General features: G+C 44.4%; 1 protein-coding gene across 5 annotated transcripts in view; it reads left to right on the top strand.

Moving 5' to 3' along the window:
* The window catches only part of EXTL3 (exostosin like glycosyltransferase 3), a 169,989-nt gene that overhangs the window by 33,779 nt on the left and 108,915 nt on the right, over nucleotides 1–27,295 (top strand). For 3 of the 5 annotated variants that reach the window (XM_054194262.1, XM_054194268.1, XM_054194261.1), the window contains exon 2: nucleotides 16,339–16,413. The exons of 1 other annotated variant lie outside the window; for it this stretch is intronic. The gene's annotated coding sequence lies outside the window, so the exon portion shown is untranslated. Of the gene's footprint in view, nucleotides 1–10,880; nucleotides 10,911–16,338; nucleotides 16,414–27,295 lie in introns of those variants that run through there. One more of the 5 variants, XM_054194263.1, reaches the window with a different exon arrangement.

Below are 27,295 nucleotides of genomic sequence, written 5' to 3'. Positions count from 1 at the left end.
TTTTGCGTCAGTTGAATGCCTCTTACTGAGCTCGCGTTTCAGACAATGTTACTCAAGCAGCAAGGCCCAGAGCATCTTCCAGAGTAGTTTATACAAGTACGACCCAAGCTTTGCACCGACTTGCGTCTCTGTATAATTCTGTTGACTTGGAAGGAGTGACATGTAATCTCTAGACAGATCTCAAGTCTGTTTTAATATGCATCTCTGATCTATAATACATGCGATCCTTTTGGTTACCACTGAAAGCAGCTGTATCTGGGACAGAAAGTGGCAGCTGTTTGACAAATGTTATAGAGTAGGTATTATAAAAAGAACCAAAATGAATTTCTTCTTCTTAAAACTGATTAGAGCAAAAGCAGCATTGCCAGTGTTTCTTGCGAGCTTAGTGCTGCTTTGCAGGGGTGTCTTGCTTGGACACTTTGCTGTCCCTGTACCTATTCTTAGCCTGTTTACCAAAAGCTGTTGTGTGCATATTGAGGGAGCGCTGTGTTAACTCCTACTGTGTACAGTCTATTTGTGTGTTTATGTGGAGCCTTTTGGGGAGGGAGGGGATTATACCTGAGCTCTACTGTCATCTTCCCCTGCTTCTGTGCTTTATAAATCTTTAGGAAATAGAAGTTAAAGTTCCCATAGTATCTGAGTGTATTGCAGTGCTTCTGTGGTGTAGGGGAGTACTGCCTGGTACTTCTTCACACTGACCTTTGCATTTGGGATTCGTGACATGGTTGAACTGATTCCATAGCCATTTGCTGGAAGGGGTGGCCTTGGTCTCTTTCCCTCTCTCGGCTCTACAGTCCCTGTCACTTATATGGTGCCTCGGCGATGTGATTCAGTTTGATAACCCAACAGCAAACTGCTTGTGGGTGTTTTGGCAGGAGGTGAGGGGTTCCCTTTGTAGTAGGATTTGAGGGGGGGGTGGTTGCTAGGTACACCTTCCCCCCTTTTCTTACAGTTAATTTACTGTCTTAGTGATCCTGCGTTAGGTTATTCCTGTCTTGAGTCCAACCTGGGTCTCCCAAGATGTCAATTATGAGCATTGTCAGTGCCCGAGGAGGAAACGCGCTCACTTGGCAGGGAGAATCTCTGTATTTTGATATTTTTATCCAGCTCTGGTAGTGTGAATTTTGCTGCCCCAAGGCTGTGAGGGATAAATGTCCGGCAGGAGCTGGCCTGTTTCTGTTGCTCAAAAGGCAAAGTGAGAGGCAGAGAAGCGAAAGCCGGGCTTGCTGCTTCTTTGCTGCTGGAGGGGATGGTTGGGATGGGTACCTGCTGCTTAGGGAGGGCAATATGCTTGGCCCCTGTGACACAGCTGCTGCGCCATATCAGAGGTCTGCCCCAGCGCTCTTTTATCTTTATTGCAAATCTAGAGACTGCTCAGGACCAACGAGGGTAATTTAATGAAGCTGGGAGACTTGTTATAAATGAAGGCGCTGAATGGACAAGAATGGTTCACTGTTGTATGTGACTGTGAAGGTCACTAGAATAGGATGCTCATTTTTCAGTTCCTGCATGCTGCTGGGTGAGACCGAGGTTTGTGCTGACACACACAGTTCCTGTTAATGGGGACTGGAGTTGCATTGAAAGAAGAAAATGCCCTGTTTTGAAGGCTGCTTGGCAGTGAGACAACTGGAAAGACATGTGGTATTGGTACAAATCTTTCTAGACTTTGGCGCTTCTTTTTATTCTGAAGCCTTCTTACTATGACTTCTGCTCTTCTGTTATGAGAAGTGAAATTAATAATCTCCCTTATTTCCCATACATGGGAAGGAATGTCTTCATTCTGGCCCAAGTTTAACTGCAGATGAGATCTGTTTTGGGAACTGTGTTATGCAAACGCAGAGGGAAAGGAAGAGGAAACAAACAGTTGTGTAGCCTACTGACTTTGAAATGCGGTTTTAATGGTTCCTTGGTATTCATATAATTATTTAACTGGCTGTGTGATCCTTGGAATTATTACCCTTTCCAAGTAATAACTAGAGCAGTAGATATCTTGTTAAATTGAAAAAAAAGAATAGTCATATGGTGTTTTCAGTATTGCACTTTAGTAATTGTTTGCAGTGACCTTTTGGAATCTCAGAGAGAAAATTTGTTTGCTTGACTTTCTCCCAGATCAGCTCCTGGCTATCTTGATATAGAGCAGAATTGAGTTGTTTTGGTTTTTTTAATTACATTCTGACAGCAAAGCCTATTCTTCTGTGTGCTCTACAGTTCTGTCTTTTTTTAAAGGTTAAGCTGTCTTTAACAGGACTTCTACAGATGTATTTTTCTGAAACTTTTGGGGGCTTTTGTGTTTGGGTTTTTCTTGATAAAGAATTGCTTCTCCTTGGTCTTATTTCAAAATAATGCCTTTTTTTATTATTTTTTTTAAATCTAAGGATAAAATTCTCACTGTATTTTGGAATGTCTAGAGGCGCGATGATGAAAGGGCTGTGATTTGTTGTTGGATTTGGTTTGGGTTTTTTGTTTGGTTTTTAGTTGGTTGGAGTTCTTTCTTTTGTTTGTTTTAGCTTAACAGGTTTTAATGTGATTAGGTCATAGAACCATAGCAGGTTTAAGGAAAAAAAATCCTTTCTTTTTTTAACAGAGTTTAAGCAAAAGTCTTGTGAAATCTTGTTCCTCGATGTCATTGGATTGTGGTCACAGCCCACTGTGGGTTTGGTGTGTAGGAAAATGTTGAACGTGTGAGAGTGCCTCACTCCACACAAACTGTGTGTCTGTGTGAAATCTGCTCTTCTCAGGGATGAGACCAATGGTTCCTCCTTTTGCCCTTTTGAAATGTCTCTTCTGGCATTCTTCCTCTTTCTTCTCTAAAATCTGACAACTCCTGAGATCGAAGGGTCGGAAAAACAGATTGCGTGAAATCTCTCAGATCAACTCGGTGTTCAAGTATGAGTTTTCACATGAGAGCCCATTGCACCATGTGTTTTCCAAAGCTGTACTTGGAGAGACTGTGAGAGCCTGGTCCTTCAAACACACCAAAGAAAGCTCTGTGAAACAAGCATGAAAGAGCAGGTGCTGCAAAATTAGGGTTCTGCCAAGTTTCTCAAAACAAAATTGCACTGATGGAGATCTGTGTCTCTCAAGGGAAAATAAGTCTCCAAAATGAGTGTCCAAGCTGGAAAGAGAACAGGCACCAAAAATATCTCCAGTAGTTCAGTTTGCAGCTGGTCCTTCCCTGCCTCTCAGACAGGTCCATTAAGGCAGCATGGTATCTAGGAGGACTGAAGTGCTGGAGTTACTTGCATAGATGACAGAAATGAGTGGAAAAATCAAATGGGACCCAACCACATGTCTCCTTAGATCAACACTGAATTGGAGCTGGGTGAGCAGAAGCATGTGTGATTTCAGCTCCCTAATCAGTCTGGGTTTTGCACATCATAACTTGAGAAAGAGGGCTTTTCATCCTTGAATCTGAATAGGCAAACCTGAGGGGCACTCTGTATTTCCTGCTAAATTCCAGATAAGATCTTCTACTGTTTGAACTTGCAAAGCAGTTTAGGTGTGTGCTTCCCTGCTTGCAGGGCTTCTGCAAAGAGTTTGATCCACCCCTTCATTTTGTTGAGTCTGTTAGGAATGAATGATGTACCTCAAGCTGTGAACACAAGAATGGTTTAGCTTTTAAAAAAAAAAAAAAAAATTAAAAAAATACCCTGCAAACAGATGATGTAATGCGCAAGCTTCATGTTTAAACAGTAGCTAATTTGCCAGGGGATAAACCGGAGTTAGATCTGCCAGGCTTTCTAATTCCCAGATTCAGCAGAGCTTTGTTCTTTGTACTTTCAAATGCAGGATACGTATGTGTGTCCAGTGCTGTCGGTGTGATTTCCTTCAGCTTCTGTAGCTAAAGAGTTTGTCCAGGGGCAAGAGAAAATGTTGCTATAAACCTTTTGTTGCTAGAAACCTTGATGTATATCTCTTTGGTTTTAAGTTCTACTTGGTGACCGAATTTAAAAAAACAACAAAACCATCTGGTTGGTGAGCTGCAGCACTGCAAAATGGAGTTTCTTCTGAATTTTGGTCTTGCGTTTTTGCAGGCACTTGTTTCGCCAAACATGGTGAGCTCCCTGCAAGGTCCCAGCGACAGTGCTGGGTGCGAAGCTCCACACTCTGCAGCTCATTTGGGCTGCATATGGGCTGTTTACGTGGTGTTTGGACTCTCCCCTCCCACTTGGTTATGTACAAAACAAGGAATACTTAGTTTTCACGCATGTAGCTTTGTTTTTTAGGAGCAGCTTTCTCTGCTGGTGGCAGCTCTGACCCGTGTAATATTTCCTAAATGCTGACAGGAGGGGACTTACTGTGGTTGGTTTTGTAAGAGGGAGGTTTGTATCGCCACTTACCCCCCCCCTCACCTTCCCCCCTCCCCCAGGATGCTGTGATTGTTAGGATTTTTCACTGACCTATTCCTTTAATCTTCAATTTTGGCACCATTTGCCAGGGCTTGTGTAAGCAAAGAGCTTTGCCAACTCGCAGAATGAACCAGCACATGCAACGGGGTTAGAGAGATCCAGAAGCTTTAGAATCATAGAATCTTCATGGTTGGAAGGGACCTTTGAGATCATCGAGTCCAACCATACACACACCAAAAAAAACGAAAACAACAACAAAAAAAAAAAAAAACAAACAAAAAAAACCCCCAACCAACCAAAAAAGAAACAAACAAAGCCAAAAAAAAACCTCCACAACCAAACAACCTACAGTCTCTGTCACTAGAGCATGCCCTGAAGTGCCACATCTAGATATTTCTTAAACACCTCTAGGGATGGTGACTCAACCCCCTCCCTGGGCAGGCTGTTCCAGTGCCTGACCACTCTTTCAGTAAAGTAATTCTTCCTAATATCTAACCTAAACCTCCCCTGCCGCAGCTTCAGACCATTTCCTCTGGTCCTGTCATTATTCCCCTGGGAGAAGAGGCCAACCCCCACCTCTCTCCACCCTCCTTTCAGGGAGTTGTAGAGGGCAATGAGGTCTCCCCTCAGCCCCCTCTTCTCCAAGCTAAACATGCCCAGCTCCCTCAGCCTCTCCTCATATGCCCTGGTCTCCAGACCCCTCCCCAGCCTGGTAGCTCTCCTCTGGACACGCTCCAGCACTTCAATGTCCCTCTCGTACAGCGGGGCCCAGACCTGAACACAGCACTCGAGGTGAGGCCTCACCAGTGCCCAGTACAGAGGCACTGTAATGTCTGCCTGTGATGATGGAGGAGGGAAGAAGATGCTATCATGAGAAACTGAAGTGGCAATTAAAGGAATTGCTTCTATCTTCTCTAGCTTTTTATATTGAAAAGGGAAAAATGTCAGTCTTCTAACTTGGAGCAATTTCCTATGAAAGGTGACACAATATGGGGCGAACCTGTTTCTTTGTGATGTCATTAACCAACTTGGCATGCTGGGTGCTTCCAGCAGTTTTCCTTCTTTTAAACAGTGCTGGCAAAAAACTGCGAGAGCGAGTTGCGCTGACGCTGCGCTTGGTCTGGAGATGTTGCTCTGGAAAACAGTCACTTTGGGAGAGATGACATCTGTGAGGAGACATTGCTGACTCACAGCGTTGATATCTGCTGGGATGTGCTTGTTTTAAACAACTGGATTTCAGAAGCTTATAAAAATTGCAGAAGGGGGTGGGACGCTGAGAGACTGTCCTGCAATTGATGGTTTCTTATTTTTTTCCATGGTTTCTGTCAAAAACCAAGAGTAAGGTTAGTGGGCCAGTTGCAGTTTATGGTGAAGTTGTGCTTGGTCTGTTCTGTTTATTATTATTTTATTCTTCACACACTGCTTGCTGACTTGACTTCCTCCTCTTTGGCATTATTTTCACATAAATCCTTTTCCTCAGAATTTCCTTGTTCTTTGCCAGCTGTGGCGCAGCTGTGAAGATACCAGAAAACACTGACTGCTCTTAAGAACTGCTCAGAGGGTCATGGTTTTGCAATGGAGACTGGATTTAGCTGGAGCCCCTTGTACGGGCTGAACTGCCCTATAGCTAGCAGTGGTGGGGATGTGTTGAGAAATTGTGGACTGGTCCAGACAACAGGCCTTTTGTTTGATTGCCTTAGCAACCCTGCCTCTCTGAAAGACGAGATGTTCTCCCTCGTGCGTAGTGTTGTTCGCAGGAAGGCTGGTTGTTTCTGATGAGGCAGGCCTGGCTTGGAGGACTGATCTTAGGATGCACCGGTCCTTCTATTCCCTCAATCCCTTTTTTTTGACAACAGGAGGTCTCCAGCCAAAAGTTGTCTGTGATTATCTAGTGTCTGTCCCCCAAAATCCCAAGCTGTCTGTCATCCTTTGTTATATCTGCTCCTGTGGGCACAATGCTCTGAATTTAAATAAATTGTAGTCCTTGCTAAATATCTGTCAAATATTGACTTAGTCTGTGGCATGAGCTGACTAAGCTGAAATTAATGGTGTAATTCTGGCTTGTTTGGCACGTGTGTATAGGCAATTTCATTGCAGATGGTAGAGGAAATTAAGATCTTACCTTGATTCCATCTCAAGGGGACGAAAGAGGAGCCTTGGGCAGTATAATGGCAGTAAGGAAAGACTTGGCAGAGACGTCGGGGGGAGTGTTTGTAGAGATGTTATTTGAGGGTGATAAAAACTCTTCCTAATGAGTGAGGTCATAAGACAAAATTGAGGAGTTGTTGTTAATTGTGTGCTATTACAGACGTCTTGAAATGATCTCCTGTGTTCTGGTCCATTGCCATACCCCTGGGATAATTTTTCTTAATCGGTTGAAAATGAGATCCAAAAAACTGAGACAATCTGGCTGGCTGAGGTTTCAGCGTAGATCAGCAGATGCAGTGCTGGTATCTGCTGGCTTCATGTGTTCTGTGGAAGCTTTACCCTCTCTGGAGATAAGGGTATCTAGAAAGAGACTGTGTCATCTCCTTTCCTTGGGTTGAGCAGGTGTGGACAACTCCACGTCTTTTTGAGATGCTACTGTAAAATGACAAAGCGCTGACACCCCCAAGCAGGCAAAGAAATAGAGATGCAAAGAGGTGTCTGAAATCCTACACGTCATCCAAATGAGCTGATGGCACAACTGGAGCTACAACACGCAACTTCCCTTGTATTTCAGAGCTACCGTGCAGCCTGACCTTCAAACTCCTGGGAAGCTTGTGGGTTTCTGAGGTTATCTTTCCGGGGGTTTGTTGCTGGCATAAATTAATCTTGGGATTCAAAACAATAAAGATGCAGCTTCAGGACCAGTCCTGCTTGAGTGACTGCAGGGATCTCACTGCTGGTAAGGTGAATCTGGTGAACCCTTATGTAAATGGTGAGCTTGTGAGTTGTTTTTTTTAGACACCTTTCTTTCCCTTCACCCCTCTAGCTTTTTGCTGCAGTTTTGGTGCAGGCAGTAAGATCTCCATTGTGGCTTTCAGCTTCATGGGAGCTTTATGCCTACAATTGATCGGTTCCTAGCTGATCTTCAGTAGCTCAGAGAGCAAATGTAATGCAGTAAATTCATTATATGCTAAAATATTTATCATATTACTGTAAAGGTCATTGTCGGTAATGAAGGCTCGGTAGAATACAGTCCTGAATCTTCCCAAAGGTGGTGTCTGTCATGACTCTTTTGAGAGCAGTGTCCCTTAAAGTACGTGGAATAACTTATCCTTGGCACATGCTTTTGAGGTACATGCTTGGATCCTCCATAGGTCAATAAATAGCTGTTATACCACAGCTGAAAGTTAACAGCTGTATTTGGTTTTGTTATGTGTAATCTCACAGGCAGGCATGAAGGCTAGAGCAGGAAAGGAGTCTTGTACTTTTTTGACTTGATTGAAGTAATTTGCAGAGTTTTATAATAAAATCTCTGTGATCTTATTTCTATTAAGATTATAGTAATCTAGAATTGTTATTAATGCAGAAGGGCATTTTTGCTCCTACGTGTGTAGGAGTGAATTACTTGTTGCATAACATGATTTGGAAAGATAGCAATGAAAAGGCTTCTCAGCAATGAGGTGGGCTCTGTTTTGCCTTCCCCTGGCCATAAAATGAAGTATCATTTGGCAAATGGATTCGGGAACCTCAAACCATTTTCACAGGTGCATGAGTGGTGGTGCGTGACTGTTCCCTGTTGGGGGGAATGGTGTAGGATATGTGACTGACCTATTTGTTGGTACTTCTAGCATCTGGCTAGAATTAGTTGTTCAGCTAGTTGATACCTAATTCCTTCTTAAATGGTATGTCTTTAAGCAACAGTTAGATGATTGGATGTTGAGGAGCACTTTGAAGTCTGGCCTTGCAAATACAGCTTGTTAATTGAAGCTACGCTCACTGTCAAGGCTGCCTTTTTAAGTTCTGCTGTCTGTCCTCCTAACGATATTCCGGTCTCTCGGGCTTCTCATTGACTGCAGATGAAGTGCTGACTGCAGTCTGCCTCTGATCCTCACTTCGTATAGATGGGGACTGTGGTTCGTCTGCCAAGCAACGGCTGCTAGCATGCACATTTGTCACCTGTGGCCACTCCTCTTGCTGTGATGGGCTCTTTCCTCGTCGCACCGAGAGTTTTGCTAATTGGAAGTGAGCACTGAAGGGGCCCCGTTTGTTGTTCGGTGTCACGAGTAAGCTCTTTGCCTGAGTGTGCATTTCAGGCAGCTGTGTGAGGTTCAACAGCTTTGTCTGTCATGATCAGACAGATCTCTAGATAATCTAGCAAATCTCTTGATTATGAGGGTGGAAAATAATATGCTTTGATTTACAGATGTTGCCGCACAAAAAGTGCGGCTGTGAATTCTCTGGCAATATCTGGGTGTGTTTGGCATCCTCGGTTTCTGAGTACATCCTTCTGAACATATCCTGAATTTCTGCATACTTTTCTGGACAGAGTATGCAGTTGCTTGCACATATAACATGGACAGTCGTTTTACAGACAAGCAGATTATTACTAATTTTTCAGTAGAATTTTAAGCCAAGTTGAGGGATTACATTGGGTCAAGAGTCCTTGATGTTTATGGTAAAAAAGACAAAGGATGATAGAGGCTATTGCCCAATGTGTAATTTTACAGGCAGGGTTGAAAAAGGGAAGGAGATGAAGCATATTTTGAATTAAATGCTCTAAACACCTTCTCCTTCTCTCCCTCAGGAAGTTGTAGACAAACTTGAAACCATTTTTCAGTGTCTATCAGCAGTGGAAGGGAGAAAGGAGATGCGTCAGGCACATATATCTCAAATCTGCAGCTTGTGGTGGCTGTTGAGGGGGTACCAGCAGCAGGAGTGATGCAGGTAATTCTGAAGGGTGTTGAAGTATTTTCTCCCTTTGGACACATAAGCTTTCCTGGTTATAGACTGACGGACAGATATGCAGAAGATCAGGAAATGCTTTCACAACTCCTTGAAGTTGTGGTAAGCTAGAAAAAAAAGAAGTCCTGTGGTCTCTCTCTCCTGGCTGTGCGGTATACGGAAATATATGGAAAGTGAGCAGATTGAATCTAAGTTTTCTTCTTGTTTGCGAGGTTAGTTGTAACCTCGGTTTGCTGTGGAGCCACACCGTGCTTTTGCTGGGACAAGGAAGAAGAGGGATGATGGGAGGGTAGAAATACTCTGGTTTTGGTTTGAAGAACTAATGAATTTATGGTGATAGCTGCTTTGCTATCTAAGGTGAGGGCAGCATTCGAATGGGAGACATTTTGGTTAGGACTCTTGTACAGATGTAGTTGTCTACGAAGTTCTGGGGTTTTTGTTTTGTTTTCTTTCTCTGAGGTCCACTTTGTAGTCAGCGGAGAAGAACAACCATTTCTGTAGCACAGTTCGTCTTGTCCTAAGTAGGCATCTTGAACCAATCAAGTTTTCTGTGCCCCAGAAGTGCCTGCTGCTTTAGCTAGCTGTAGAGAGAGCCAGACCAGCTAGTTCATGTGCGGTGCTAATCTGTTGTGGCCAACCGCGCCACCTTATTGAATGAGAAGTGGCTTATGCAAGGCCATCCTTTGGGTGATGGGCAGTTTTGGAGACTGTACAAACTCCTCATATTTGCAGCTTCTTCCTTCTCGGAAGAAGGAAGAGCTGATGTGGTCGCTGGATCTGATTATACCATGTGGTAGTGGATCTGAGGTTTGAAGCATGTTTCTGGCCATTTTAGTGACAGTCATTGTGTAATGGCTCAAATGTGAGTCAAGAAAGTTGAAGTGCTTTGTTACAGTGTCCTGACCCTGAAAAGATTGGCCAGCTTGTCAGCTGTGATCCATCCACAAGGGAACGGTCCAGCTAGATGGGGTGATATCCTGGTAGCAAGCTTGGAGGGATCTTACTTCATTAGCGAAGGAGGGAATGAGATAGTGCAAAGGATCTTTAACCACTGATTTTTGTATCTCTGATCAGATGTGCATTGGTGGAGGAAATCACACTGAAAACGACCACAGGGCTTTTTGTTTTAACTCTCTAACTTGAGCCTAGATCATACAAAGCAAACGGTCTGAGCCCGTGAAGGGGGTTTTGTGGGGGAATAAGGCTTATTGTCAGCTGCGGTGTTCAGACCCTTGGGAAATTGTGACCATTGTCTGGGCTATTATTGCTTAATAAAAGCTTTGCATTTCCTCATTCAGGGTCTTGAAAATCTGGTTCTGTGCTTTTAAAAATAACTCAGCGTGAGCCACGATTGGGAGCATTCACAGAGGAAATTCTTCAGCCTTTTAAAACAAAGTGAAGGGAGGGGAAAAAAGCCCTCCTTAAAGTGCTTTTACTTGTCCGTGTAGACTGAATGTGTCCGAGCTGTGCTTCCGCTATCTGGAGGAAGCACATTGGGGTGAGAGCCTGGTTCTGCTGCTGAAGGTTTGTTTGCCTGCAGCCTTCAAGGATTTGGGGTCCAGCGCTATCCCAGCTGGGGAACCTGGGCTGGTACTGGGCTGGACGCACTGAACGCATCCTCTTGGGATGGAGGGGATGGCGCACCTCTTGTGGATGAGTATCTCTGGACAGGTGAGTGGACTGGCATCCGCTGGTGGGGTTGATGGGTTTTGTGCTTGATGCATAAGGCGGGAAGATGGTTTTCTTTCTGCTTTTCAGCAGACTGAAACTTGGTCACGCGCTGAAGGATGTGCAGTGTTGGGGGGCACCTGCTACTGCAGGCTGTGCGCGGGCCTTGGGGTGCTGCCTCTGTGCAGATGAGTGACTATTGGGAGGGGGAGAAACGGAGCCAGCATGTATCGCAGATAGCCTCGCCACTGTTGGGATGCTGGGCAACGGGTTTGGGGTTTCTTTTTTATTTTTTTTTTGAACCAGCCAGTGCTGGGCTGGGAAAGGGGCAGAGGAGGGGGTGCTATGGGCGCTGAAGCTGGTTTATCTGTAGTTTTTGCTCTCCTCGACTTCTGCTGTGAGGTTGTAGCGCTGCACAGAAGCCCCTGAACTATTTTGTAAATCCAGTTATGGGGGCTTTTTTCTTTCCATAATGTGTGTTCTTGGGCTTATTTTCCTTCTCATATGGAAATAATTATATTGCTTGTTTCTCGTATTCTGGCTTTGACTCTGAAGAGGAATGTTTTCAGGTTTTTTGTGTTGTGGTGGTTTGTTTTGTGGTTTTTTTTTTTTTTTTTTTTTTCCTTGTACAGCAAGGGCAGTTTCTGCTGTTAAAATATTCTGGACAGCAGTTGCTGCCCACGTACAGCACAGAAATGTGTGTTTAGTGGTTGTGCGGCATGCTTGGGCTGGGTGTGCCACCTTGTTTTCTTCAGTGCAAGTGTCCACGTATATCATTGGCCATAATTTATCATTGCTATTAAGCTGGGGAGATATCATTTACATTAGTAAATTGTGGTTTGTGCAGGCTGGAATTGTATACATTGACTCTTGATTTTGAAATAAGATTTCTCTTGCGGCTGAGCGTTTCTTACAGGGTAGAGGCCACGGCGTGAGGAGGGAGCTCACTGGGTTGACACTGGGCTACAGCGGTGCTGTAGAAAACACTTAGTAGTGAAGAGGCTGATGGCTGGGATATCAGCTCAGTTTTACCACTGAGATAGGAAATGAATTTAGGCAGAAGATGCCTCTTCCGTGCCTCAGTTTCTCCACTGGAAAATGAATACAGCATGACTTGCCTTTTGACTGCATTGGACAGCTTGCAAACTCTTCAAACTCTGTGTAATAAGTCAGAAAACAGACAAATAGGAGCGTTGGAGAAATACCTTGACTGCAAGGTGTGGTGAGATCCTGGTGCGAGAAAAGCCTGACGTTGGTGTGTTTCCAAGCTGGGCTCCAGCAAGCGCCGAGATGCCTTAGATACATACGGTATGCTGTGAAGTTCAGTGTTAGTTGGTCCTTTTGCCTACAGGCAGTGCTGGGAGCAGTTCTTTTCCATAGAACAAAGGGTTGGAAGGGTTTGTGAGAATGTCTGCGTGTTCATTAGGAGCAAGCAGGAGTTACTTTCTCTCCCTCTTACTGTCTTCTGTTGTATCTGTGAGATGCACAGGTGTATGCAATGCAAGAGAATGGGGAGAAGAGAGCCCTGCAGTAGCTAAATCCTGTCACACCTTTGTGTGGATTGGTATTACTTGAAATTTTCTAGGTCATGTGCACCATTAAAATGATTTCCATGCCTGTGTTTGTAGAATCTGCTGTGCCTATTTTCGTTTATATCCATGTGACTGATCCAGGGCCATATGTTAAGAATATAACTGCTTTTTTTTTTCTTTTTAAACTGTTGGTGTCTAAATATATCTAATAAAAATGCAGACTGGAGCTTTTTAATGAGGTGATAAGTCATTCCTGCCTCTCTTCTTTTTAAGACAAAACCACCTCACACACTGGGTTCTTTTTGTATGGACTTCTGCTTTGCATTTCTACACATTCATCATAGCATGAAGCTTCTCACAAAAGGCGGTTAAGAAAAGGCTGCTGAACAGCCCGTTTTGGCGTGCATAAACCTGGACTCTTGCAAAGGGAAAACCCTGAGCTTTAGCGGGGGAAGCCACAGGCTGTGTGTGATGATAGAAAGTGTTTTGGGGAAAAATAAAAAAATATAGTGCTGAGTAACTTTAGCATGGTCTTGAATTGTACAGCTAAGAACAGGAGCCGTTAGGAAGCAATTTGCAAGGGGAAATATTTCCAATTTTGTTCCTTCCCTTGGCAAAACAGCAAAATTCAAGTGATTATTGGAAGTTTCTGCAACCTGAAGAAAAATCTTTTTTTATTGCTGGCCCCGAACTTCTTGGTTAAGCTGGCGTTGGAGGTCGTGTACAGCAGTGTGCGCGTGGTGGCTGGGCTGCATGTGGCACTGCCGGGTGCCGTTGTATGGATACGCTGCTTGTGATTTGGAACCTGTGGTTCTGGGAGGAAACAGCTTTGCTCCAGGAGCAGCTCTGGTTTGCGAGCAACATTGCTGCGCACGCTGCTGCAGCAAATGTACCGTGGTTGTGGTTTGACAGCTGAAGTCAGGCTAGGACTGCTAACTCAGATTACGCTTGCACATGGTGGCTGGGTGTGAAATCCTGGGTGGCTGAGTGGCACCGTCACTGACGCACCGCTGCGCGGTTGCACAACGTGTTTTCTGGAGCAGCAGAGTCGTCTCCCCGCGTTGCCATGCCTGAACGCTTGTTTGCGTCCCAGCGCTGCTGCTTCTGCCAGGACATCTGTTCACGGGCTTGTACTCTAAACTGCATCACTGAAATGTCCAATTTGGGGGAAAAAGAAAAGATGTGTTTTGGAAGGGCGGCTGCTTCTTTTTCACCGCTTACAGGTTGATCCTGCATGTGATCAGTGTGGTGACAAGCTCCAAGTTGGGGCTTCCATCTCCTTTTGCTAAAGAAGACCCACCATGTGGCTATACACCAAGACTTGCTTCACGAGACTTATAGAGGAAGATGAGGAGAGGGAGCTTTAGCAATTCCAAGTTGTGATAGTGGATTGAATATAATATATGTATATAAAACAATATATCTGTGAGTAATTGTTTAACCATGAAGTATGTCAGAACAGCTGATAAAAGTCGATGAGTCCTCCAAAGTGCCGGCCCATGCAGAAGTTTCTTAGAGAAGGTAGTCTGGGTTGTGTTTTTTAATTTAATGACCTCTTCAGATGGGCAGTCAAACCCTACTGATCAGATTTAGCGGGGCCTTGCATAATAAGAGGTGCTTTATTTATAGGCTGCACATTCACTCATAGACATTGGGCACAATGATAAATTAGCTATAGATGTCCCAAGAAGTGAGCCAGGTGCCTGCTGGGCTGCCTTGTCTCTCTGCTTCCCAGCTTTGCATGTCCTTTCGCTGGCTAATTCACAAAATCCAGCCGTTTGCAGAAGTGGTCTCTCGGTTATTAATGTTAATTAGCGAGGTTCTGCTCTATGACTATTCCTGTAGTATGCGCTTTCAAAACATACAAAGTGCTAAGCTCTTCACCCGTGTAATGAGCGTGTATATAGCTGTGTTGTTAATTAGCTGCTTCCCTCCAAGGACCTGCGCCCCTCTTGGGAATGGTAGTTTTGGTGTTTATAGCTGCTTGTGGTAGTTAGAGCAAGTCCCCTCTGAGACTCACTTGCAGACTTGTGCTGGAGTCAAGTTGTGAGATTTTTGGGCTTTGTTTTAATCACTAGTCTCTCCTCCATGCATTCTACGTACCAAATGTTCTACGTGCAGTTTGTAATATTAGTTATTTTTAGATTTGCCATTAGTACCTTGTTTTAATCAGTGCCGACAAAGCACCTGACTTGATACACGCTCTGGGTAGGGGCCAGGATTTAAGTGTTCTTCAAAAAAGCTTTTATGCTACAAGAATGGTGCTCCTCGTGCTGACAAGTTTTCTATCTCTGCCTTCTAATAACCATCCTGTGATACCACGACCTTCCTCCAACTTGCACAAACAACTCTGTTCCAAGGAGAAATATTCCCCTGAAAAATGTGGAAGTGCCATTTGTTCTGCAAAGACCAACTGGGGCTTTATTATTGCTCTGATTTAATATCCTTGCTGATGGGATGCTCCCGTTGCGGGTGTAACATTTCTGAGAGGTATCTTCTCTGTACAACTTGGTTGAAAAATTTCCTCCACCGCGTTTTAATACCAAGGGCAATAGAATGGAAGAAGATGATTTGCTGTATAGGTAACTAATATGGTAAATAATAGGTAAATAAAATGGGAACCAAGTTATACTTTAATTTTTATATATGTTCAGGATGAAAAAGCAACATGAGATCAGCAGGCTTTTCCAGAAGAGGAGGGTTGTTCTCGAATATGTATGCTTTGTCCCTAGTTTTACGTTTTCAGTATCATCCAGAAAACTCTTGGTTTTGCCGTTTGATTATAATTTGCATTTAGATTGGCTGCCTGAAAGGGAGTCGCTTGCAAGGGGAGATGGGGCTATATGGCTCGAGTCTCTCGCAGATCTGGCTGAAAGTAATGGCATTTACATAAAAACCATTAGCTCTGTTATTGATAAACATGAAAAGCATCCATTTCATTTAATTTTCTGATGAGGAGTCTTTAATATAAGCATACAATAGCACTGCAGTAGTAACATTCCTGCCCCCCATCCCTCCTTACTGACCTCTTGTTGTTTTAAGGGCAAGTTTTGATTGGGATTTTGTTGGTGGGGAGCTGTGGAGTTATTTCTGTTCCGATTCACTGAAGTAGCCAGTTGTCATGCTACGTTGTAGGGAATTATTTAATGCTCATCTTAAGAGGTGTCTCTATTAATTGAACGGGGATTTAATGTCTCCCTGAAGCATAATTGGTCTGTGTGTGATGTATACTAACATGTATGTCTAGCAACGGGTTTTCCTTTTGTCTGCATCCCAGCGCCATTCTGTGGGTAATCTTTTGCTTAATCAAAATGGGTTTAAGCAGAAGTTCAGTGGCTCCTTATTAAGCGGATAAAGTGTGTTGAAACAACAAATCTATTAAAGGAACTTCTTTGGTGCATGCTAGATCACATGCTGTGTAACCCTTCAGGACTCTGTCTTGATAAAGTAGTTTTTGTGGCCAGTGAGGAAAAACGTGTTCTCTTGGGTGATGCTCTTGACCACATGTGTGATGGTGCATTGGTGATCAGCACATGTGAAAAAGAGCTGTGATTCACTGTCTCTATAGTAACTGCTTTTGTGTAGCTATTGCCGCTACTCTCCTATATAAATGTTGTGCTTTACTCTTGCGTTGGATCAGATCTGATCTTCTTCTGCCTCCAGAGGCAGTCGGTGCCATAGTTGTTTTCAAACATGGCAGCATTTGCTTAAGAGACTTTGCTGTGAGCTTTGCAAGCTCTTTCTGTTCCTGACCTCGGTGATGTGGGGGTGTGTCTGTGTCTGTTTTGCATTACTTACCTGGCTTGCTTCTTGATTTTAAAAAAAAAAATAAAAAAATAAGAAATTAAATTTTTTGTTATCACTGTGTCTGTATTTACAACTTTTTTCCTCTCTAATAGGCTCCAGACAAATGAGTAGAGAGTTTGGTACAGAAGAGGGACAGATTCCAGCTTTTCAGTTGATCACCTTATACAGTGAGTACCTTAACATTTCAAGAATAAGCTTTTTTTCTCTAGTGCCTAATGTTGACTTAAAATTGACTTCACGGGGGAGCAGCGTTAACTCTGTATGCTTGGACAATGTTGTCCTAGAAATACAAGCTCCCTTGGCTTAACTTGTGTTTTGGGAGAAGTGGATGTTGATGGCTCCGGCTCCTTTTATATGAAGTGATAAATTTTATTCATATCCCACTTCCAGTAGTGTGCGTGTTTCAGCAGAGCAGAGAATTGATGCAGTTATGTCTTGTACCCGCTCAAGGCTGTGGGGAATGAAGACTAAAGGTGTTGCCACATAATTTAGCAATGTGTCACGCACGGCTTCCTGTGCTGCAGAGCAGAGGAGAGCTCTAGGGTCAGGAGAGCAAAGGTTCACCTCCGCTTTTCCAGCCTTGTTGGAGGTGTTGAACTTGGCAAGGAGGGCGGGTAAGGGACCTGCCACGGCACATGTAGGGGTTACTCATAAAGGCGTGCTGTGAAATCAGGCAAACGAGGCTTGGCTTGACTTGCGGGCTGGAAAGGGTAAGAAAAAAAGAACTGGAAAATGTTGCCCAGTTCATGGTAAGGATGGCAGTTTTTTTTCTGAAAGTAGAGAAGCAAATTGTTATTTCATGGGGAATTTTTACACATTAAAATACCTTGCATGCATGCTAATGGGCTGTAGTAACAAGCCCATGCTTTATGAGGTGTCCACAAATATTTTTAAACTGGCTACTGTGAAGCACTTAAGAATCATAGGATCATTTAGGTTGGAAAAGACCCTTGGGATCATCGAGTCCAACTATCAACTCCACTCTACAAAGTTCTCCCCTACACCAGATCCCCCAACACCACATGTAAACGACCCTTAAACACATCCAGGGATGGTGACTCCACCACCTCCCTGGGCAGCCTATTCCAGGGTCTGACCACTCTTTCTGGGAAGAACTTTTTCCTAATGTCCAGCCGAAACCTACCCTGTTGCAGCTTGAACCCATTCCCTCTTGTTCTATCGCTAATTACCTGTGAGAAGAGACCAGCACCACCCTCTCTACAATGGCCTTTCAAGTAGTTGTAGAGAGTGATGAGGTCTCCCCTCAGCCTCCTCTTCCTCAAACTAAACAGTCCCAGCTCCTTCAATCGCTCCTCATAAGATTTATTTAGCTAGTAAGTACTGGTTCCTTGGAACGTCTTGGTCCATCTGGTGCAGTAGCGTAGCTGGACTGAAATAGTTAAGTGCCTAATAGGTAACTGCAGGCATGGGGAAGCCGGGAGGACACTGCTGCTGGGTGCAAAATGCAGGCGCAGCCACAGCAGGTGAGTGTGGGAGCTGCGCTGATTGACTGAGACCACTGCACAATTAAGTTTATTGCAGCAGTCCTAGCAGGCGACTCCCCTAAGGATAATGTGGGATGATGAATTTTAAAACTGAAGGTGTTCGTTAACAAAAGACAAGGAAGAAATAATGTGCCTTGAGACTGGATTGTGTCATCAGGTTGGTTTAAATACATACTGGGAGCAGGGCAGGAAATTCCTGTACTTCTGTGCAAGAAGGAGAAAAAGAGGCTTGCTTATTTGTAGCTTCTTAACTTCTCCTGTATCTGACCAGTACAGCGTGACATGCAGGATGTCCTTGGTTCAGATGTTCTATTCCTACTTACTAGATCATTGATTTAGCTTGTTATGCTTCTGGATTCAGAGCAGTCTTTTTACCCTACTTTTGTCGTGTGCCAAACACAGGGGAGACTCTCTTCTCTGCTGGTACAGAGCTGTACAGAGCTGTAACTAATGCGACGGTGAAGAATAAAACTGGATGTAGTGGAGAGGTCATGTGAAGAACAAAAGATGCTGTTATTGACCAATGGTGCCATCGTGCCATGGTCTTAATCGACAGATCTAATCCCAACGTGTGTTTAGAGTCAGATCTGCTGACTTCAGTAGCTAAAATAAGTCGATACCATTGAATTCTCTTTCTCCTTGCATATCTTAAGTAGAACATAGTAAGTTGCAGTCTGACAGCTGTGCAATCGGCAGAAGGCCACAGGGCTGCATAGGCTTCCCCGAGGGCATCATTTGGCCTGCAGAACATCTATTACAGCGGGTGTCATGTGCAGCAGGCTCAGCATTGACCTTCAGAAGCTGTTATGCATTTGTGGGCCTGACGGCTGGAAGAACAAACGTAGGAGACAAGGATTTCAGGTTTGGAGTCCTTTTGTAGGGCAGAAGACTGCGATTAAAGCAAGATGACTGCATGTATGAATTGAGGTCAGTAGGAGATAGCTGAGCAACGGGCTGTTCTTGGCAGAGAGCTGGAATAGAAGGGATGCTAGAAACACAGTCTACAATTGCCAAATTGGAACACAATGGGAAAATAACCTGTTTCAAGGGAGTCCTTAACAAGTCATTCTTATGCAAGATTGTCTCCGTGGCACTAAATATCTAAATAACTGGCCTGCAACTGGAATATAAAAATGTTTTCAGGAGACTCGTCTTCAAGCATCACCTGAGGCTTCCTGGCTTGGCAGCAAAGCTAAGTGTTGTGGGCAGGTCATATTAGAGGTCTCTTCCTACGAGGATGTGGCATCATCTGTATGAACGTGAGCGTAGGTCTGATGCTTCCTGTGCAAGCACCGGGCTTAGCTGTGTATGTGCTTGTGTGGTCTTTGTCTGCTAACAACTGCAATTAAGGCTAAGCAAGAGCAGTTAGTTTGGTATTGCAAAGAGGATTTGTCCTGCCTACAGTCCTCCCGAGGAGCAATGGGCAGGGAGGGACATGAATTCCTGCTTCTTGCTGCTGCTGTTTGCAGAAGATGCAATAGACTCTTGCCTGCTTCATTAAAAACTCAGAACATGGCAAACACCTGAGCTGTGGGAGGCCAGAGGACTGTCCTGTGTTCATCAGTGGCCGGTAGAAACAGCCTTCATCTTGCATCAATTTATTTAGCTCTTATTTGAACCCACATGGGCTTTTGGCCTCTGTTCTGTTACCAGGCATTTCAAAGTTTAACTATAACTTTGCATACCTCCTTTTGGTAACTGACCTGCTGCCAACTAGTTTACTGTAATAAGCTCCTGTTTAGGGAATTGTTGTTCGCGTGTTTTCCAGTTCCACACTGGTTTGGCTTCTGTAGATCCCTACTGTGTCCCCTGTCAGAGGTCTCTTTCCCAAATGAAAACATCCTAATTAATTTAACTGTCCTTACAGAAGATGCTCTGTGTCTTTGATCTTCAGTACTCTTCTGTCCTGTTTCCTTTTGACATTAACTTTTGGTTATGGTGCACATCTGTGTTTTTTTTTTTTCTCCTCTTGAATGTTCTTAATCCTACTTATTAGAAGCTTGAAAGAACCATTAGGTTTCTGAGGGCCTGTCCTCTTGCTTCAGTTCTGTGTATTTATAACCCTGGAAAAGAAACTAGGAATTTTGTACGCTACATGTAATAATAAGCCATAGACTTATTTTTTTTTCCAGAAGTTTGTGTGTCTACTCTAAAGACGCTATCAGAAAAGCTATGAAGAAACCTGATACGTTCTAGTGCACTGAGTCACTAGAACAATATAGTATTAAACAAGGAGCCCTGGCAGAGATTGTGTGGCTTTGTGCTAAAGCTGTCAGCCAGGATGTGGGATGTATCTTTGTATCCTGCCGCAGTTTCATGAAACTAAATGGCTGATGGTGTGTACTGCGTCTTATAAATGGGGACAAGAAACACTCTGGATGTTAAACCTTCTCCCCTCCATTGGTTAAGAGGGGAAATGATATCATCAGCAAGTTTGCAGATGACACGAAGCTAAGCAGGAGTGTTGATCTACTTGAGGATAGGGAGGCTCCACAGAGAGACTTGGATAGATTGGACCGATGGGCCAATGCTAACGGTATGAGCTTCAACAAGGCCAAGTGCCGGGTCCTGCACTTGGGCCACAACAACCCCATGCATCGCTCCAGGCTTGGGGCAGTGTGGCTGGAGAGCTGCCTGGCAGAAAAGGACCTGGGGGTTCTAATTGACAAGCGGCTGAACATGAGCCAGCAGTGTGCCCAGGTGGCCAAGAGGGCCAATGGCATCCTGGCTTGTATTAGAAATGGTGTGACCAGCAGAAGGAGGGAGGTGATTGTCCCCCTGTACTCAGCACTGGTGAGGCCACACCTTGAGTATTGTGTCCAGTTCTGGGCACCTCAATACGAGAGAGATCTCGAGGTGCTGGAGCGAGTGCAGAGGAGGGCAACGAAGCTGGTGAAGGGCCTGGAGAATAAATCTGATGAGGAGCCATTGAAGGAGTTGGGACTGTTTAGTTTGAGGAAGAGGAGGCTGAGGGGAGACCTCATCGCTCTCTACAACTACTTGAAAGGACATTGTAGAGAGGGTGGTGCTGGTCCCTTCTCCCAGGTAATTAGCGATAGAACAAGAGGGAATGGGTTCAAGCTGCAACAGGGTAGGTTTAGGCTGGACATTAGGAAAAAGTTCTTCACAGAAAGAGTGGTCAGACACTGGAATAGGCTGCCCACGGAGATGGTGAAGTCACCATCCCCAAATGTGTTTAAGACTCGTTTAGATGTGGTGTTAAGGGATATGGTGTAGGGGAGAACTCTGTAGAGTGGGGTTGATGGTTGGACTCGATGATCCCAAGGGTCTTTTCCAACTAAATGATTCTATGATTCTATATCAACAGAGAGAATTAGTCTTATTTAGATAAACAGAAATCAGTGTCATCAAATGTGTACTGGTTCTGCAAGGCGTGCCTCTGCATCCCCTGTGCTCTGCATAAGTGCTATTTATTTTATTAGTGATATGGCTTCCAAAAAGTAGAACTGGAATACAATGTTATTAAAGTCATAACATCCAGGGTTGTAGTTGCAGGTCTGCAGTGATGGTCTCAGACTGACACGCCTGGGGCTGTGACAAGTCTGTGGTTTCGTATGTCTGCCCTGACTCATATCTGTGGCTTCTGTGCTGCCCAAAGGTGAATCACGGCTCCCACAAGGATGGTAAAGTCCTACCCTGTGGGCAGCCTGGGAAACCTGGGCCTCACTTCAGCTAAGGAACACTTGGGTGTTTTCCTCTTCCTCAGCAGAGTCAGAGCTCCATGGTGGAGCCTCAGCCAACCTCTTGTTTCAAGGGCCCACGTTGATCGCCGTTAGGGTATGGGTATGGTGACCGTTTCTGCCATACCAACACTGTGCCAAAAGCCCTGCAACTCTTCTGCACTGGTCCATGGTATCATGGTTCTGTTAATTAGACCTACAGGTGTGTGCTGACCAAGCCCTCATAGCAGTTTTCTCCTGAAGTGGCTGGTGTTGCTGCTGTATCCTGGAAAGTATGTCAAAAATAAGTATGTACAATCATTTCGTTGCGCAGATTTGTCTAGGCACTGGTAATAAAACAGCATTTCCCTAAAGTGTCACCTGGTCTGCCAAGACACGTCACCCTGGGCACACTGAGCTGCCTTTCTTAGCCACACAGCCCTGGGGGGGACAGGAGACATATGGCATGAGGAGGAGGAGAGAGGGAGACATACATCCAGAGACCACAAGTTGATCTGGGGTCTGTCACTACCCAGGGTGTCCCAGCCCCTGCTTGTTCAAAGGGAAAGACTGTTGGCAGGAGGTTTTTTAATTCTCTCCTTGCCTTCTTCATATGTAATATATATATTTATGGTTCTTTCTCATTCTTCTTTTTACACATGCTTATGTGAAGTTGCATGCAGCTAGCTTGCCAGCCCACAGACAGCCTCCTGTAGTAATTTCAGATGTAGGTTAGTAAGATAGTAAATGGAGGGTAATTTTTAATCTGGTTGGGATAAGAACAGCCAAATTGGCTGTTTCTCTTGTTGGTTTCCGCGTTATTTTTGGCCGGGCAGTCCTCAGAGGGTGTAAATGTGCCAGACATCGATCTCTCTGAAAGAGGGATCAGCTCTTCCTGGACAGCACTGAAACACGGTGTCTATTTATATTTTATTTCTTTTTATTACACTGACTGAATAATATAGCCAGCATGGAAAGGGCTTGTAAAATGCTGAGTTATGTGTTGGACTTTTGTCCTGCCCAGGAAAATCTCTTGTGATGGAGAGACTCCATGTAGGGGAAACCTCATGTATTACCTTGGAGCGAGGGAAGGTTTGGAGACCTCGCCAGGACACTCGTGACACTTGGAAAGCAGCGTGCTATAAATAGGGAGCTCCGAGAAGCCAACTAGCGCCATCACCCAGGGGACTTTTTCATTTAATACAGGCATTGAAATTGAGACTTGAGGCTGCGTGGGACAATGCAGTAATGGTAGAGCTGTAACAGGCTGCCTTTGTGGCAGAATTACAAAGCCGGCAGTATGTGCTGAAGTGCTCCTGCTTGCTAAGCCTGTAATATCAGTTCGGGTTCTGTTCTCCTCCCTTCCCCTCCAGGAACTGGTTCATGTTTAGGTAGAATAAGTCACTGTTGCATGTTTATTTCTTTTCTGCTTACAGTTCTTCTTGAATCACATGGCAGGTTAGAGAAAGAGCGCGCTCAAATGAGGCTAAAACCGTCAGGTTGCAAGCAAGATCCTCCATAATGTGATAATGCAGGTCTCTAATTCTGTTGGTGTTGCTGTTTTTTTCAGTATTAAATAACAAAGCTCAGCTGTCCCCTGTTGGGCTTTGGCTCCAGCTCCTCTGCTGCTCTTCTCCAGGCTGTTTCTTCAGTTCATTCCTGAACTGCTCCTGGGAGGGTGTCTGGGCAGATTCCCTACCTGTATTTTTCATGTTGTCTCTGCTACAGGGATAAGGCTCTAGACCAGTTTCTTTCTGCTCCTTTGTCTTGTGCCCTCATCCAAAAAGAAGAGGGGACAATCTGATCATTCCTGTTCAGAAAAATATCATGCAGGACTTCCTTTTGAAGCAGCGATAACCATTTACTGACACTTTTGAAGCAGTAGAGCAGTAGAGAGTTACTGAACTTGTAGCTGCAATTTTTATGTTGAGGTAGAGGATCATCAGGTTTTTCACATGTTTGCTGTGAGGGACCATTTTCTGCCAGCCTTTTCTTCATACTTACCTACAAGCATGGTTTGTGGAGACCTCTCACTGAACATGTGCTCTCCACTCTTTGATAACAGCGGCTGATCAGAAACCGTGTCTGCTAGAGGCCAGGTAGCCTGCTGGGGACGTTTCCTAGAGCTATTTAAACTACGAGTTGGAAGTAGAGCTGGATTATGCCAGCCTGGAGATCTGTGGGGTGACAAAGGATCTTCTTGGCAAAATAAAGGATATCTTGGCTGTAACCTGTGTCCTGGCCAGGCAAATAAGCCCAAATTCAAATTACATCCAGATTTCCAAAAGGACGTTGCATGTGGATGATGGATCACCTTGGAAGCTGGATGAAGGCCAAGGAGTTGAGCCTGCAGTAGGTACCTCCTTGTAGCCAGACAAACCCAAACCTCACTGGATCCAGCCTGAATGTTCCTTTGCTTTGCTCTGTTCTGTTTTCTCCCATCAAGCACCCCAGGTACTGTAGCAGTGACGTGTGGCGGTTCAGGAGGTGCTTTTGCTCCTGAAGAGCGTGTCTCTGCCAGCCAGGGGTGAGAGGACTCTGTTCCTGGAGAGCATCAGCGTCTGGATCATTCCGCCTCGAAGCAAAGGCCTTGATCCTTGGTGCTCATGGAAAGATTCCGTTGCAAGAATGGGGTTAGTAACCCTGGGGACTGGCCAGATTTACGTTTGATTTAAGAACTTCTGGCTTCCCTGGATTTCTTGTGAGTGCGATATCATTCATTTATCCAAAAGCAGGTACTGAGAGCTTGCTCTGTTGGAAGTAATTTAAGTGTATCTGGACTTTGGCACGAAGGAAGGCAGTGGTGTTGGAGACAAGAATACTCCAAGGTACAGAGCCTGAGAACATACTAAGACTTGCTTGTGATACAGAAATGTTGCCATAATTATTTACTATAATAAAGCTATTTCAGTGTGGTTTAAAAAGTATTAAAGGGTCTCTCCAGGAGGTTTGCATTACTGCAGTAAGGATTAGGAAGTAGGGAATGTTTGCCAGTAGCAGTAATTTGCTTCTGTGAGGCAAATCTGTAGACAGCTGGACCTAAACACTTTCTAGATAGCCTCAGACTTGATAAAAGATTGACTAGTGAAATTTCAGTTTGGATAAAAATGCATTAGCTCAAGCTGTCAGATGAAGGTTTTTCCACACCAAAGGTTCACATGGTAGTTTGGAGCAGGGCCCTGGGAACAATTGTGGGAAGCACAAGTGAAATCCTCCTTGCTTTTGTGTGAGCAAGGAAGTTTCCCGTGCAACTTGATCACAGAAGGCCCTGATATGAAAAGGATTTACTTTGTGGAATTCTTCTGTCATCACTCAGCACGATAATTGACTTCTGATTAGGAAGAAAATATAGCTGAACATTCGTGTTTGAGGTTATAAAGTCCTCTTCAAAAGGCAGAGCTCTTACTTAAACAGCGACTGCTCTGACAAGAACAGGATGCTTGCGACTCCATTATGCCGGTGTTGATGTAACAGCTGCTGTTGTTTAAACAACTTGTTTCTCCCTCCTTCACACTCCTTCCTCCTCCTGTTGCAAATCAAAGGAAGAGTGGGAATCAGTGTTGTTATTTTTCCAAAAATAATAACAAAGTTATTAAATTTTTCACTTCTCAAAATGTTTTTGTCATGTGCTTCCTGTAGACGGTGTGTCTCAGACCTGCTGGTGTCTGGGTGTTTAGCTGCTGGTGACCGGAGGATACTTATTTCTTACAGACCTTTCTTCTGTTACCACCTCCAAAGTGACACACGAGCTAAAAGCAAGCCAAGATTTGTACCTCTCGCAGGCAGCAGAAAGGCTGATGTGGAAGTCATGGGCGTCTTGCTGTGAAGGTGATGCTTAAAATTTTAGAAGAGGAAATCTTGGTCCAGAGTGGTGAGCAAGAGGTGAGCAGCGGCTTACCTCGCTGGGAAGACTCCTGCGCAGAATGGGTGTCACCTCTGCCTCTGTGAGCAGGCTTCAGCCTCGACCTGCATTAGACAGCGCTGCGGAAAACCTCACCCGAAGGCTTGAATCTGTGGTAGTAATCGTATGAAGAGTCAGATTATTGTTTTGCATATTAGTATTTACACTGTCGAAAAGAGAGGGGGAAGATTTTGAGAGCTGGTGCTGAGTTGGTCTGGATCTGGAATGAGTTCAGAGGCGTTGCACAGTGCCTCAGCCCTCCAAACAAGTATCCAGTGGTGGCTGCTGCTCTGGACAGTATAGCTCTGATAGGCTATAGTTCATGACTTATAAGGCATTTTCAGAAGAGATATTTCAGTTGGGAGGGGTGGAAGGTGAATGCATTGCTGCACTGAAACTGCCCCTAAGGAAAGGAGGATGCACATCTTCCCTTTCCCTTCCCGTCTTCCACGTGTGGCTGCCTGGATCCCCTGCTTCACCCTCCTGATCAGCTGCTGCCTTTCCCTGTGGAAAGATTTAGTGTCCTTTTAATTCTGTCTAAAGTGCTCACTGTGAGGCATTGCGGAGCTGATGCCTTTGAGGAGGAAAGGAAGCCTTCGTTAGGTCTCTGGGGAGCTAATTTATACTGGTACTCTTGGGTTTGCCAGTCAAGTGTGTCTTTGTTTCTATAAGCTTCTGCCTCTGAGATCTTACTGTAAGAGTGAGATGAAGTGTCAGTCTGCGGGACTCTAACCACACAATTCATAATTTTTGGATCTTTAGCAGGAAGGAAAGGGAGAATTGACAAAACATTTGAGCTGAAATTGGATCTTTTAGCCTTTCTGGTTGAAGTTGGGTTTTGTTGTTCTCTCTCAGCAAGTTATAGATTCCTTCAACCTTGAACCTTAAGGCTAAAGCACTTCTAAATAATTATTGTTAGTTTATTTTACCAGTGATACAAGAAGATTAGAAAGTGCGTGGGAAAAGAGTGATCTTGCCCTTGCCAGCACGATAGAAGATATCACTGGTATATTAGTGTCTGATGTTGGATTTTACTTTCATACAGGGGGGGGAAAAACCATCTTGGATATTTAAAGAAGTGTGTGTTTATAGCTGCATTTTTTCAAGCCTTGATTAGGGGAAAAAAAAAGGGACAGAAACTGGCTACTTGCCGTTGAACACTGAGCTTTGTCTAATAGCCAAAATTAAAAGTTTTATATGTCTGCCTTGAACACAGTTCACTCTCTCCAGAAACTTCTTAAAATGGAGTGCAGCCTGAATGGGAAAGCTTTTAAAAAGCCTGTTGGAAATCCCAAATCATCAGGGGGTAGATAGAAATATCAACAGGAGGAAGCAACCATGTCTTCTGCCTGCACAGGCTGGAGTTTGTTTTCAGAGAGGTTTTCCTTTTTCTGGCAAAGGTGGAAATGCAGAGAGTGACTTAGAGAAGTGGGTGGTGAAACCTGTTGCCATTGTTGGGTCTCCGAATGATTTTTCTTGCTCAAATGGAGGCCCCCAGTTTTTTTTTTTCCCTCATGTCCGTTTTATTCAGAGTTAAGTGTTCCCATTAGATTGTGTGTGTGAAAAGGCCGTGGGTGCTGCCTGAGATGGATAATAAGGGAGTAAGCCAAGAGTAGCATAATTTATAACGTGAAGTGGTTTTCTTCATAGCGTTAATGAGCGGTGACCCAAGCACAGGTAAATTGTAGATTATTATTTCCCCCCCCCCCCTGCTCCCTTCCTCCTATAACCTAGGATCATTTCCCTCCCCAGGCAACCTGTCCTTCACCACCATTAGCTTTGTCTCAGTTTTTGTCTACATTCAAAAGTTGAACCGCTTTATCCACAATTGATGTGCGCTCCTGTAGGGTGGAGAGCGCTACAGTCATATAAAAGCATTTGTAATAGAATGGCTCATTCTCGTGTTGGGAGAGGAATAATGGACGTGAGATACCGCTTTATAGTTCTAAAGCTATCTAAATTT

The sequence above is a fragment of the Rissa tridactyla genome, chromosome 3 (genome assembly GCF_028500815.1).
Source record: "Rissa tridactyla isolate bRisTri1 chromosome 3, bRisTri1.patW.cur.20221130, whole genome shotgun sequence".
Lineage (NCBI taxonomy): Eukaryota > Metazoa > Chordata > Aves > Charadriiformes > Laridae > Rissa > Rissa tridactyla.
This window is presented reverse-complemented; position numbering and strand designations above follow the sequence as displayed.